Consider the following 16062-nt stretch of genomic DNA (forward strand, 5'->3'; position numbering starts at 1 on the left):
CTAAATAAGGGTGATAACATTGTATTATCCACAAACACATCTAATTACTTAGAATACACCATTTGGACTGTTGAAAATCAAAATGTTCCTGTATTATCCAACAAGATTTTATTGAATAACATCGCTTCTCCAACACTTAATGTGGCAAAATTTAGCATGATATTGATGCAGCCAACATAATTTTGTTTGGCTGTCTATGCCCGGCATATAACCCAGTGCTCCCTGGACATGCCGTCTCAATTTGTCACAGAGCAATCCAAGGTTGCATTTATCCTCAGCCTCCTCTCCAGAAAGCCCTGGGCTACCCCTCTTTGGGAAAAAGACGACCCAGTCACAGCAACTCTCACAGCATTTCTGGCGGAGTTCCGGTCTGTGTTTGAAGAACCTGTACGGGCCTCTCCTGCCGAGACTAAATTGTTAAACCTGTGCCAAGGCAACTCGTCTGTGGGAGAGTATGCAGTTCACTTCCGCACCCTGGCCTCTGAACTTACATGGAACGATGCTGCCCTCATCGCCACCTTTAAGAAGGGACTCTCTGCGCAGGTCAAAGACGCGCTGGCCGCTCGGGACCTGCCGTCAATTCTGAGAGGTCTTATCACACTGGCCACTCGGATTGACGTTCGGTTTAAGGAATGGGCCGAGAAACTACGCTACGAGTACCCTCAAGCCCGTGTAAGACGTTTTCCTCACCTGGCTCCTGCCTTCCAAAAGCTGCTCCAGCCTCTGCCTAAATCATCTGTTGAAGAACCTATGCAGGTGGACAGAATCCAGCCCTCCCTACAAGAGCGTTCCAGACGACATCAGGAGAACCTTTGCTTGCATTGTGCCAGTCCAGAGCACTGGTCTCCCAGTATTACTTCTCGGTGGTTTGTCTCGAGAAGCCATTGTCCATTGCCTCGGTCAGTGGCAAGATTCTCTCTTTGCCAATCTAATTTCGAACAGAACCCCCGCTCCTGCAAGTTGGTGCCTTACATAAAGAGAGACTTTCCTTTATTGTGCTGCCCCAAAGCACTTCCGCTCTACTGCTGGGTCTCCCCTGGTTGCAGCATCATGTCCGTGTTTTGGACTGGCCTTCTGGGGAGATTCTCCGTTGGGGCCCAGATTGTTCCTCACACTGTATAAAGGTCCTTTATCCGCAACCTGTCAGGACTTCTACTTTGTCTCCCAAGCCTCTCGAGGGGATTACCGCTCCTTACCAGGACTTCGCAGATGTGTTCTCCAAGAAACAAGTTGAGACTTTACCTCCACATCGTCCCTACGATTGCCCCATTGACCTGCTACCTGGCTCTTCTCCTCCACGGGGTTGGGTGTACCCGCTATCGGTACCTGAGACTGCTGCCATGTCTGAGTATGTCAGGGAGAACCTGCAAAGAGGCTTCATACGCAAATCCTCCTCTCCAACTGGCGGTGGTTTCTTTTTTTGTCACCAAGAAGGATGGCTCTCTCCGCCCTTGTATAGATTATCACGGTCTTAACAAGGTCACGGTTAAGAGTCACTATCCTCTGCCGCTTATCACGGAGTTGTTTGACCGTCTACGGGGTGCGAAAATCTTTTCCAAATTGGATCTTTGTGGGGCCTACAATCTCATCGGCATCAGAAAGGGTGACGAGTGGAAGACTGCCTTTAACCCCTTAAGGACGTAGCCATTTTACAGCTTAAGACTCAGCCTGATTTTTTGGATTCTGACATGCGTCGCTTTATATGGTTACAACTTTTGAACACTGTTACTTATCAAAGCGATTCTGAGATTGTTTTTTCCCCACATGTTGTACTTCATTTTAGTGGTAAATTTTGGCTGATAAGTTTTGCATTTATTTACAAAAAAAAATTAAAAATGATGATTTTTTTCTCGAAATTAAAAATCATTGCGTTTTCAGGCAGATAGATTTACCACCTAAATAAATTACTGAATAACATTTCTCATATGTCTATTTTACATTTTCATCTTTAATTTTTGAAATGTCTGGATAATTTAATTTGACATCACATGGCTTACAAATTGAATATTGCTTTTCCAGATTTTCAGAATTGACTATTTTGGGGATAAATACAATTTTGAAAGAAATTTTACATATTTAGCATCAAAACCCCCCTTTATAACCAACCCATTTTCAAATCTACAACCCTCAAGCTATCAGAAACAGCTTTAACGAAGATTGTTAACCCCTTGAGATCTTCTTAGTAATTGAATCAAAATGGAGGTGAAATTTAGAATGGTCAAATTGTGCCGGATATAGCCCTAAAATTGACACATTTCCAAAAGATAAAAAGAGAAAACCCACCTTACAATTTGTTCTATAATTCTGTAATGAGTACATAGACTCCCCACATGTGGCCGTGACTTGTTTTATGGGTGCACAGCGAGGCACAGAAGGGAAGGAGCGCCCTGCGTCCTCATTGGCCCCTTTTGCAGGCTATAAAATTTTTGCTTTTTCGTTATTGGGGCCATGTGATGGCATTTTTTTTGCAGGATGAGATGCTTTTTCCATTGTTACCATTTCGGGTTGGTATCCCCTATTGTTGAAAATGTAGGAACTTTTTTTTGAGGGCAGGAGTAGAAAAGCATCAATTCCGTACTGGATTTTTAACTTTTTTTTTTGGATGTTCACTGTTTAGCCTAATAATCATGTTATCTTTATTTTACGGGTCGATACAATTACGGGGATAGCATACATGAATATTTTTTCTTTTTACTTTTTTTCAAAAATCTATCATTTTTTTATTGCTGTCTTCCAAGTTACATTGTTACTTTTTTGGCTACGGACACTGAGACGCAGGAGACACTGGAACGCAGGCAAATCGCAACAGAGCTTTCTCTAAGGCTGTGAGGCACAAAGATCCGGCTGGGTTAGATGGGAGAGGCAGATATAAATAGCCTCATGGGAAATGACCAGCTGGCCCTTTAAATTTCCTAGAAGTGCCACACGCGCGCCCTAAGGCACAGGGCCGCGCGCACATGGAGCGAGGCCGAGACTCGGGAGCAGGGAGAGGTGAGACGCGCTGGTGCGGCGCCGGCGGGGAGCGAGAGGCACGGGTGAGCCCGCGACCCGCGATGTGGGTCGCGGGTCCACCCGTGACAGATGGCTTGTTTTTTGCGGGACATGTTATACTTTGCACCATTATAGTTCTGGAGTACATATGTTTTATTGATCACTTTTTATAGCATTTTTTGTAGGATTGAATAGGTAGAAATCATAATTTTTGGAGGGTTTATAACAGTTTTATATATGGGGTTTGTGTTATGATTTAGACTTTTTTTTGAGTTGTCTGTCTCTTTTCTATGTTTTGGGGCTTTTGGGCATTTTTATTGATTTCTTTCTTTATTTTTTTATTGAATAACTTTTTTTTTTTTTACTTTTTACTTCTTCCACCATGGGACATGAACAAGCAATCATCTGACTGCTTGTTCATGATAATATTCTGCAGTACTCATGTATTGCAGAGTATTAGCAGTGTCAGCCTATGCACATGCATAGGCTGGCACTGTGCCAGTAAGATGACGTCACAGACGCCATCTTACCGGCAGTTCTTGCAGGCAACACTGGGGTCCATATCGGACACCAGCGATGCCACAGCAACAATAGGCACCCCCGAAAACGATTCCAGGGGGCCGATTGTGGGGGAAAGATCTACCAGAAGCATGTTAGATGTTTAACGGGTTAAGCACCCGCGATCGGAGCCCACTCCGTGTTTCCCGATGCTGGTTCTGCTCAGATCTTGAGCTGAACCGACATCGCTCAGCATCCAATATATCAGATGCTGAGCGTTAATGGGTTAAAACCCGTGTTGGGCATTTTGAATATTTAGTTATGCCCTTTGGACTTTGTAATACGCTAGCTGTTTTCCATCCCTACGCCAAACTGGAGAAGTGCCAGTTTTATCAGAAGAGCCTTCTATTCCTCGGCTACATAATTTCCAATAAAGGCTTGCAGATGGATCCTGCCAAGTTATCTGCGGATCTTCAGTGGCCACGCCCAGTGGGACTGCTTGCTATTCAAAGATTTCTGGGCTTTTCAAATTATTATAGACAATTTATCCCACATTTCTCGTCTCTCTGGTAGCGCCGATGGTGGCGGTAACGAGAAAAGGTGCAAATTCCCATGTCTGGACTCCAGCGGCAGAGGAGGCCTTCACGAAATTAAAGACTGCTTTTTTCTCTGCATCAGTTCTTACCTGACCAGATACCGAAAAGTCATTTCCTTTGGAAGTTGATGCCTCCTCCATGGGAGCTGGGACGGTCCTTACCCAGAAAGGGCCTAAGGGCCGAACTGTCACCTGCGGCTTCTTCTCCAAAACCTTATACTCCACTGAGAGGTATTATTCGATTGGAGATCGTGAGCTTCTGGCTATCAAGCTTTCCTTGGAGGGAGCCCGATTTCCAGTCAGCATTTACAAGGACCACAAGAACTTTCAGTATCTACAGATGGCTCACCGATTGAATCCGTGTCAAGACCAGTGGTCCCTCTTCTTTTCTCGCTTTGACTTTCAGATCCATTTTCGTCCTGCCGAAAAAAACATCAAGGCCTTGTCCTGTGCTTCCGATGTCATGGGGGAGGACTCTGCTCTGAGACATATCATTCCTCCAGAGCTTGTGTTGGCAGTGCCGGTGTACCTCTGGCAACTACTTCCCAGCAAGACTTATGTGCGACTTGTTCTTCGAAAGAGGATCCTGACCTGGGGACATTCTTCTTGTGTGACTGGGTACCCTAGGAGCAACACTCTGTGGCCCTCATTTTCAGATTCTATTGGTGGCCTGACTTGGTCAAGGACATTCGGAATTTTGTGGGTTTCTGTGCCTCTTGTGCTCACAATAAACCCTGACGACAAAAACCTGCTGGTCTTTTGTTGCCATTACCCGTGCCTACCTGCCCGTGGTCTCATGTTGCTATGGACTTTATTACGGACCTGCCGCCATCATCTGGCAATACCGTCATCTGGCTTTTCTAAGATGTTCCATTTTGTCCCGCTACCAGGTTTGCCTTCTGCTCCACGTCTTGCCAGTCTCTTCTTCCAGCACATTTTCCGGCTTCATAGCCTTACCGGCAAATTCTTTTGGATGGAAGTGTTTAGTCCGTGTCAAAGTTCTGGAGATCTCTGTGAAGCCAGCTGCAGGTGAAAATGGATTTTTCTTCTGCCTATCACCCTCAATCTAACGGCTGAATCAGACTTTGGGTGGCTACTCTGTGTCTGCCCGTCAGAACAACTGGGCTTCTCTTCAACTGTGGACGGAGTTTTCCTACAATTCCCTGGACTCTGCTTCTGCAGGTTCTGCTCCCTTCATTATTAATTATGGGCTGCATCTATGGCCTCCTCTTCCGTTAACCTTGTCTGCAGATGTTCCTGCTGTGGAGGGCTCACTACTCCAAGCTTTAGCTCAGACCAAGTGTCAAGTGGACGCAGACCGTTTCCTGTCTTAGCTCCTGGTGACAGGCTGTGGTTATCCTCCAAGTACGTCCAGTTGAAGATCCCCAGCTACAATTTGGGACTCCGATTCTTGGGTCCATTTGAAGTCCTCAGCCGCATCAACCCGGTGGCCTGCAAATTGCGGCTGCCTCCTAGCATGCGCATACCCAACTCCTTCCACATTTCTCTCCTCAAACCGAATGAAGACGGTGAGATGCAGGTGTCTCTTTCTTGTAGACGGAAGGGGATTTGGTCCTGAGGAGAGATCGTAGGAAACAGAAGCTAACATCCGGGATAAGAACCTGCTTCAGTGATTTCTTAGGCCCAAGAAGAGGAGGAGGCCGAAGGGGGAGGGGTACTGTCACGGGTGCTCCCGCAATCCCTGCCTCAGATCGTGGGCGCACCCGTGTTCCTCCGTGCACCCCCGCTTGTTCCACAGCGCAGGAGTCACCCATCCTTGCTCAGACTGCTGTGCGACCCCACCTCCTAGGGCGCACGCTGGCTGTCAAAAATTTTAAGGGTCAGTGCACCGCTGATTGGTGCGCTGGCTGAACACCTCCACCTTATAATCCGGCACCTCCCTTCCTGCTGTATCTTTGTGCCTCACAGCCTTAGAAAAAGCTCCCCAGCGATATTTCTGTGTCTCCTGTGTTCCTGTGTATCCCGCGTTCCTGCTCCCGTGTGTTCCTGCTCCTGAGTTCCCGTGTCCTGGGTCCCTGTGTGCCCATGTTCCCATTCCCATCTGCTTGGACCTCCCATTGTTGACCCCGGATTGGACTTGATGTTGCATCTCTGCCACCTGCCCTGACCTTGTGCCAGGACCTGTCTCTGAGACTGTCTCCTGCTAAGGTACCTCGACCTCAGCTGTGGAACGACCTGGTGGTACCCTGGCGCAGCAAGTACATCCCACTTTACAGCGGGCTTTGGTGAAGACCAGGTGCCACTTAGACTCTGGTCCCAGGTGTCGGCTAGTACCACCTTCTGCGGTGGTCCAGTGGATGCTCACATCCAGAATCCTGACAGATACTCTGGTACAAACATTAGAACACGTGGTAATTGCTCATTACGGCCGTGCCTTCCAAATCTATCTATAAAAGGCTCTTAGGATAGATCCTTGTATTGTCAATTCAGGTATTTGTACATTGTAATGAGGTCATCCCTCAGTTGTCTTTTTTCTAAACGTAATAATCCCAAATGTGGTAATCTGTCATTGTATTCTAGTCCTCCCATTCCCCTAATAATCTTGGTTGCTCTTCTTTGCACCCATTCCAGTTCTATTTTGTATAAGATTTGTATAAGGGCAAAACTATGTCCTTATCATGATGCATGAATACATCCCATCATTTTATTTGATTTAGCAGCAGATGCCTGGCTCTGATCATTAAAACTGAGCTTACTATCCACCAATATCCCCAAGTCTTTTTCTCTATCAGTATAGATACCTATAGTTTAACACATAATTATATATTTTTTTTCCTCAACCCAAGTGCCCATAACCTTACATTTATCTACATTAAATCTCATCTACCATTTCTCAGTCATGCCTCCAGTTTCCACAAATCCCTCTGTAATGTTATACTATCCTCCTCTGTATTAATTACTATACAGACCTTGGTATCATATAAAAAGAAGTGGTCCCATAACCCTTTGGCACCCCATTGGTAACATCAACCCAATCTGATAATGTGCCATTAATGATGACCCTTTGTTTTCTATCACTAAGCCAATTGCTTACCCAAATACACAGATTTTCTCCTAGTACCAGCATTCTCAGTTTATTTGCCAACCTTTTATGTGGCACTGTATAAAATGTCTTGGAAAAGTCCAGATACACAACTTCCAGAGCTTTCAAAAGGTGCAGTCTAGAACTTACCTCCTCCTGGAAGCTGATCAGATTAGTCTGACAGGACCGATCTCTCACAAACCCATGCCGATGCTGGCTTATAATGTTATGCACAGTAAAATATTCCAGCATAGCATCTCCAATAGACCCCTCAAATATTTTCCCAACAACCGATGTTAGACTTTTTTAGATCACTTTTTGACCCTTTTTTAAATATTGTCACCACAGTTCTGTGGAACAGAACCTGTCCTTAATAAATCTTCAAATACTAGAAATAATGGTCTTTTTATCACAGTACATAATTCATGCAGTAACCGGGGGTGTATGCTATCAGGGCCCAGCTATTTGTTTTAGTGGTGTTGAGGCAACGCCTTACCTCTTCCTTCAACTGACATTCAATGTAGAATTTACATTATTCCTCACCATGTCATTTCTCATGGGACAGTTGAGAAGGAGACATTCAATAGATTGTCCCTTTCCCCCTTCCCCTTCATCATGGCCCAAAATTATCAGGGACCAGACTCTCTTTTTTCAGTTTTTTACTATTTATATATTTGTAAAATAATTTACTGATATTACTGATTTATTAGTGATTTAAATGTGCCGTAAGTTCCTGCGAACTGGGCCTGAGCAGTCATGTGCCATGCATCCTAGTATTACTACTGAGGGCTAGTAATTGGTCAGACAAATGTCCATGGTCAGTTCAGGAAAATAAAAAACATCCCTAGTTACATGGGAGCAAAAAGAACCACAGCCACAGTTGTGTTTGGGTTTGTTATTTTATAATATTTTCTGCAGCCACTTTCATGTCTTTTACTCTAAATCTAATACAATCTAATATATGCATCTGCACTCCAACAGAAATAGCAAAAATAATTGTTTGACAAGTGAATTAAACTTGTTTGCCCACATTCTGGTTCCTAAAATATGCAAGTAGTTCATCCGGCTTTGTACAGCAAAATGTCATAGAAGAATTTTAAAAATAAGTCATGAATATTTGAAACAACGATTAGAAGTTTAGTATTAGAAGTTTTATGATTACACTTCTTCTTATATACAGAAGCAGGGTCGGTCTGGCCCACCAGGGGAACAAAGAATTTTCTGTTGGGCCTGACACCTCCCTGTTATAGAAATGGTACACGATGTGGCCGGCAACTAAAGCAAAAGTAGTTAATGGCATCTGTAAGACATCAATGCCATTGACAATCACAGTGCAACATGGCCAATTCCCCTGGCCGCACACCCTGTCCCAGTGCAGCCTGGCTGAGGACAGAAGACAGCAAACGGAGCGTGCTGCTGCAAAAGGTAAGTGGAGAAGAATTATAAGACACAGGGGCCTGGAGGAGAATAATAAGTCAGAGGGGCCAGGAGGTAAAAGAAAGAGAGAGGGGCTTGGAGGAGAAAGAAAGAAAGAGGGGCCTAGAGGTTAAAGAAAGACAGAGTGGCCTGGAGGAGAAAGATAAGACGGAGGGGCCTGGAGGAGACTGATAAGACAGAAGGGACAGGGGGAGAATGATAAGAGAGAAGAACCAGTGGATGAATGAAAGGACAGAGGGGCCTGGAGGAGAATCATAAGACAGAGGGGCCTGGAGGAGAATCATAAGACAGAGGAACCTGGAGGGGAATGATAAGACAAAGGGTCCTCGAGGAGACTAATAAAACATAGAGGCCAGGAGGTGAAAGAAAGGAAAAGGGGAGTGGAGGTGAAAGAAACACAAAGGGGACTAGAGGTGAAAGAAGGACAGAGGGGCCAGGAGGTGAAAAAAGGACAGTGGGGCCAGGAGGTGAAAGAAGGACAGTGGGGCCAGGAGGTGAAAGAAGGACAGTGGGGCCAGGAGGTGAAAGAAGGACAGTGGGGCCAGGAGGTGAAAGAAGGACAGTGGGGCCAGGAGGTGAAAGAAGGACAGTGGAGCCCGGAGGTGAAAGAAGGACAGTGGAGCCCGGAGGTGAAAGAAGAGCAGTTTGCCTGGAGGTGAAAAAAAAACATAGGGGCCTGGAGGAGAATGATAACACAGAGGGGCTTGGAGGGGAATGATAAGATAGATCTGGAGGTTGAGGAGCAAAATAGAGTGTCACGGATGCCCCACTCGTGCCTTGCATCGACTTATTGCCTGACCACGACCACGAGTGGCGCCTATGGTCGCGCCTGTGGAACGACCTGGTGGTACCGTGCCGCAGCAAGACCAACCTGCTTTGCTGTGGGCTCTGGTGAAGACTGGGTGCTACTTAGATTCCGATCCCGGGTGTCGGCTTGTGTCATCATCCGTGGTGGTCCCGGGGGCTCACTGACCCGAGCCTTGATAGTAAGATCCAACCATGGACCCCGCCATGGTGCCGCCTTAGAAACTGGCTGATCTTATCACCGGTGTGGTCCAGCAGATTGCAGCGCAAGGAGAACATCTAGGCCAAGTCACCGCCGTGCTGCAACAGCTGCTTGCCACTCAGCATCAGATTCCTGCAACTGTCCCTGCGACTTCTGCTACCCCGGCTTGTCTCCTGCCGCTGAACCTAGGCTACGACTATCTATGCTCGATAAATATGATGGGGACCCCAAGCTGTGCTGGGGCTTTATTACGCAGTGCTCCCTACACATTGAACTCATGTCGTCTCAATTTGTCACGGAAAGATCCAAGGTGGCATTTATCATCAGTCTCGTCTCCGGGAAGGCCCGGGCTACCCTTCTTTGGGACAGAGATGAGCCAGTCATGGCTACTCACACGGCATTTCTGGCGGAATACCGGTCTGTGTTCAGAAAACCCGCAAGGGCCTCCTCTGTTGAGATTGCGTTGCTGAATGTGTGCCAAGGCGACACGTCAGTGGGAGAATATACAGTTCAGTTCCGCACCCTGGCCTCCAAATTTTCCTGGAACAATGCAGCCCTGATTGCCACCTTTAAAAAAGGACTCTCAGCTCAAGTCAAAGACGCTTTGGCTGCACGTGACCTGCCGTCTACTCCGAATGGTCTCATCACACTGGCCACTCGGATTGACATGAGGTTTAAGGTGCCCGCTGAGGAATTACGTTTTTGAGCATCCACAAGCCCGGGTTTGACACCTGTCTTTCAAAAGCCACTCCAGTCTCCGACTCTATCATCTACAGAGGAACCTCCAGGAGCATTCCAGACAAAGTCAGGGGGACCTCTGCCTGTATTGTGCCAGTCCAGAGCACTTCATTGGTGCTTGTCCTGTCTGTCCCCAATGTCCGGGGAACACCAGCACCTAAGGTTCTTGGGAGAAGCGTCCCTGGGTGTAAGCAAAGCATCGTGTTCCTCTGCTTTGGCACCTGCACCCAGATCCAGGTCTCTGCTTTCTTGGACTCCAGTACTGCGGGGAACTTCGTGGATTCCGCTCCGATCTCCTACCACCACATCCCTCTAGAGAATCCTCTGGTCATCTCCTCAGTCAGCAGGCAAACTCTCTCCGATCCGGTAACACAAATTTCAGCCACTTAGCCAAATTATAGCCAATTTCCCTGCAAGTCGGTGCTCTGCATAAGGAGAGATTGTTCTTCTACGTGCTGCCACGTTCTATCTCGCCCCTCCTTCTTGGCCTTCCGTGGTTGCACTCAAAATAACAGAACAACACAAAAACGATTATAAGTACAGGCAGTCCCCGGGTTACATACAAGATAGGGTCTGTAGGTTTGTTCTTAAGTTGAATTTGTATGTAAGTCGGAACTGTATATTTTATCATTGTAATCCCAGCCAGAACTTTTTTGGTCTCTGTGACAATTGCATTTTAAAAATGTTGGATTGTCATAAGAATCAATATTAACAATAAAGCTTCATTACAGACACATTTGATAACTGTTACAGCTGATCATGGTAGCCTAGGACGAAAGTACAATAAATTACCAATATCCAGAGGACCGTTTGTAACTAGGGGTCGTATGTAAGTCGAGTGTTCTTAAGTAGGGGACAGCCTGTACTAACAATAACAGAGGTCACTTAAGACCAAATCATAAAGGTAACTCCACTATGCCAGAGTGGTCAGAGGTGGCCCTCACAATTATTGAATAAATACCAAAAAAATAGACGAAAAAAGGGAAATCCATGCCAATAATAATCTTATAAAATAGAGAAACTTTATTGATAACAAATTAATTCTTTAAAATGTACTAAAAAGTTCCAGGAGAGACAATGCATGAACAACCCAGGTAAGGGTACACAGCTGTATATGGAGTAGTGCAAAGGGAGCGCAGCTCCTAATGGCAGTAATGTGTACAAGTCGCGCCGGGGAACAATCTGGTGGTACCGCGCGGCAGCAAGACCAACATGCTTTGCGACGGGCTCTGGTGAAGACAGGGTGCCACTTAGACTCCGGTCCCAGGTGTCGGCTTATGCCATCGTCCTTGGTGGTCCAGGGGGTACACTGAGCCTTGACAGAGTTTGGTGTAGGAGGAAAGAGGAGTCTGGAAGAGGAGAGAGGGGTTTTGGGGTGGACAGAGAAATCTGGAGGAGGACAGAGGATCTGGAGTAGGAGGACAGGACAGAGGAGTCTGGAGGAGAGAGGAGTCTAATAGAGGCAGATGAGCCTGGAGGAGGACGTAGGGTTCTGAGTATGGCTTAATCCTGTTTACTTGCATACTAGGCTGAGCCCAGCATACATGTATAAAGTGGGTATAGAATGATAAGCTGTCAGCCGATCATATATCAGTTCATGCCTCCAGGATTCAGACTAGAATGTGAACTGGCAATCTCTCCCTTATATAATTTTTAACATATTTAGGGGGGCACAGTGTGGTTTTGTTATTGGAGTGTGTATTTGATTTATGTTGTAGGGGTTAGATATAATTTAGGAGCACATTTTAGTGCATTGTTATCCAGGTGACAAACAGTAAGTGACGGTGGTATTTCTAGTTGCACGGTGTCGAAATGAGCTACCGGGAGCTAAAGACATCAAGACAATTGCTGGAAAATTCTGCAGTAAGTCATGGAAGGGCAGACTCCTCAGCACTTCTGGACCTAAAGGATTAGACATGTCACCTGTGAGGTAACAGATTCGATTTCTATCTGCCTAGTGTTGTATCCATAATGTCAGTGAGACAACTGCCCTCTGTATGTGGTGCGCTGACCCCAGGGAGAGGATGTGGGGTTATTGTCTTCAGTAATTGTAAATGTTGTCATCAGTTATTAAATAGTAAAATTGGAGCCGACACTTACATCTCTGACCACAGTCCAGCCCCCAATAGGAACCCCAGGGGTAATTCTTATACCATACCCAAAAATCATTCCTTGGCATATCGCCACTGCAGCCTCAGTTTACAAACTGAGGGCTGTGCACTGGAAGATATGGAGGGAGACAGGCATTTCTGTATTCTTTATTTCACGGCTTCCCCACCAGTTCATAACAATTCCCTCATCTTGTACCCTTGCAATATAGGCAATACTTCTGCCCCAGGCACCCCAGTCCAACTCTGTACAGAAGCATCGCTTTGTAAGTGATGTAGTAAAATTGCATAATACATAGAAGACATAGAGACCTAAAAGTGGGGATGATGGAACATATACAAAACATTGAGGACGGTTTCGAGAAACATTGTTTGTCCACCCATTTCAAAAACTATCACAAAAAAGATACAAGTAAATAAATATTTACAGCGATGAAAAAAGTAAAGAAAAATTTGAGAGGGCATCATACATCTAAGATGTCAAGAGAGGAATCAAAGGCTATATATGATTTTGAAACCTTAGTCCCAAAAGGTGTAATTCTGACCTAGAAGTGTTTGGTTTTATATGATGGACCATTTCCCTAACTTTCATATATACAGTGTTGCATACTGGATTATTTCAATATGGACCAAGTTTTGCTATATGTATTGATTTAGCGTCCATAAATACAGTGTTGCATACTGTATTATTTCAATATGGACCAAGTTTTGCTATATGTATTGATTTAGCATCATAGATACACAATGTTTAGTCATTACTATATGACGTATGTGCTACAGTGTATGCACTAATATAGATGAATTGATTACGGTATTCCACCCCAGACTTTACATATATCCCATTAGCCATGTTTTTGTTACACCCAATAAGGGCTATATATAAAGGAGAGACCATATGAAAAGCATATACTGTTGAGGAAGGAGCAAGTGGTCCGAAACGCATTCAGTCTATGCCCATTAGAAATTTATGAGGACCCTATGATTCAATAATAAGAGAAGGTACCCTACCGCAACATACTACAGGTCCCAGCGCACCAATTAACTCCTACAGCGCATGTGCTAACAAATCCCAGCCTGGTTCCTGTGTATACCAAGCCTCGTTTCCACATCACAAGTGGAGAGGCACACATCGGGCGGACACGGCGAGTTGAAATGCTGTGGAAGGAGTTGTTTGAGGAGTGCTGAAAGATAAAAGACGTTATCTGGAAACGGTATTGTATATTATATAATTATGAATCCATCGGGATAACATTGCTTTTTATATCTGGAAAGTTGAAATCAAGATATCTTGAAATTATCAGAACATTTCTATGCGTAAATGTTTTACATACCATTTGGAGAGTTATATTAGAGGTGCCACGTTCATATATACGTACCTGTTAAAGTTTTGTATTAATGCATCCCGCATGCGTCCCGCAGGGCCCTTAGTAAATGAGACCCACTGTGTCTATTAATTATTAGATATATCAAACTGAAATAGCTGTTGCAAAAACCCAAATTTTGAAAATGATGTATTAGGGGTGCCCAAACTTTTTCATATGACTGTATATAGTATATAATGTGTATGCAGTGTGTGTATATGCTTTTAGAGCGCATAAAAGTGTGTGTATAAGTGTATACTTGTATGTATATGGGTGTTAGTAAGAGTGTGTGTGTACATATATATGTGTGTAACTGTACAAACATGGCTGTATAGCATATATTCAAAAGAACATATGGGCATGTACACTCACCGGCCACTTTATTAGTTACACCTGTCCAACTGCTCGTTAACACTTAATTTCTAATCAGCCAATCACATGGCGGCAACTCAGTGCATTTAGGCATGTAGACTTGGTCAAGACAATCTCCTGCAGTTCAAACCAAGCATCAGTATGGGGAAGAAAGGTGATTTGAGTGCCTTTGAACATGGCATGGTTGTTGGTGCCAGAAGGGCTGGTCTGAGTATTTCAGAAACTGCTGATCTACTGGGATTTTCACGCACAACCATCTCTAGGGCTTACAGAGAATGGTCCGAAAAAGAAAAAACATCCAGTGAGCGGCAGTTCTGTGGGCGGAAATGCCTTGTTGATGCCAGAGGAGAATGGGCAGACTGGTTTGAGCTGATAGAAAGGCAACAATGACTCAAATCGCTACCCGTTACAACCAAGGTAGGCAGAAGAGCATCTCTGAACGCACAGTATGTCGAACTTTGAGGCAGATGGGCTACAGCAGCAGAAGACCACACCGGGTGGCACTCCTTTCAGCTAAGAACAGGAAACTGAGGCTACAATTTGCACAAGCTCATCGAAACTGGACAGTAGAAGATTGGAAAAACATTGCCTGGTCTGATGAGTCTCGATTTCTGCTGCGACATTCGGATGGGGTCAGAATTTGGCGTCAACAACATGAAAGCATGGATCCATCCTGCCTTGCATCAACGGTTCAGGCTGGTGGTGGTGGTGTCATGGTGTGGGGAATATTTTCTTGCCACTCTTTGGGCCCCTTGGTACCAATTGAGCATCGTTGCAATGCCACAGCCTACCTGAGTATTGTTGCTGACCATGTCCATCCCTTTATGACCACCATGTACCCAACATCTGATGGCTACTTTCAGCAGGATAATGCGCCATGTCATAAAGCTGGAATCATCTCAGACTGGTTTCTTGAACATGACAATGAGTTCGCTGTACTCAAATGGCCTCCACAGTCACCAGATCTCAATCCAATAGAGCATCTTTGGGATGTGGTGGAACGGGAGATTCGCATCATGGATGTGCAGCCGACAAATGTGCGGCAACTGTGTGATGCCATCATGTCAATATGGACCAAAATCTCTGAGGAATGCTTCCAGCACCTCGTTGAATCTATGCCACGAAGAATTGAGGCAGTTCTGAAGGCAAAAGGGGGTCCAACCCGTTACTAGCATGGTGTACCTAATTAAGTGGCCGGTGAGTGTATACCTGGCTGCAAATTTGCTTCCGGATATACTACCCTAATAGGCTTCTATTGTGCCTCAGCTCGGTACGGTGGGCACAACGAGTACTCACAGTTTCGAGCCTTGGCCGCAAAAGAAATAGATACTGCTCTATCTTTGGCAGTAAGAAGAACGACCGCGTGGCTCTCCACCTCTCCAGCGCGCCAGACGTGTGCCTGCCATGCTATAGCTGGGTGGGCACACATTTATGTGAATGCAGCCTAAATATGTATATATTTTTTTTTTAAGAGGAAGGAGGGCCCCGTGCAGAAATCTGCTATGGAGCCCAGCCACTCCTAGTTACTCTACCGCTATCACCAGACACATCTCTGCCCTCCATGTATTACATTACACCGCTATCACCGGGCACATCTCTGCCCTCCATGTATTACATTACACCGCTATCACCAGCCACATCTCTGCCCTCCATGTATTACATTACACCGCTATCACCAGCCACATCTCTGCCCTCCATGTATTACATTACACCGCTATCACCAGGCACATCTCTGCCCTCCATGTATTACATTACACCGCTATCACCAGCCACATCTCTGCCCTCCATGTATTACATTACACCGCTATCACCAGGCACATCTCTGCCCTCCGTGTATTACATTACACCGCTATCACCAGCCACATCTCTGCCCTCCGTGTATTACATTACACCGCTATCACCAGCCACATCTC

General features: G+C 45.5%; 1 protein-coding gene across 1 annotated transcript in view; it reads left to right on the forward strand.

The window, feature by feature from the left end:
* Positions 1–13345: 13345 nt before the first annotated feature.
* UBAC2 (UBA domain containing 2) overlaps positions 13346–16062 on the forward strand; it is a 106654-nt gene continuing 103937 nt past the window's right edge. Inside the window, exon 1 of the mRNA XM_072135492.1 lies at positions 13346–13627. The gene's annotated coding sequence lies outside the window, so the exon portion shown is untranslated. The remainder of the gene's footprint in view (positions 13628–16062) is intronic.

This window comes from Engystomops pustulosus, chromosome 2 (assembly GCF_040894005.1).
Source record: "Engystomops pustulosus chromosome 2, aEngPut4.maternal, whole genome shotgun sequence".
Taxonomy (NCBI): domain Eukaryota; kingdom Metazoa; phylum Chordata; class Amphibia; order Anura; family Leptodactylidae; genus Engystomops; species Engystomops pustulosus.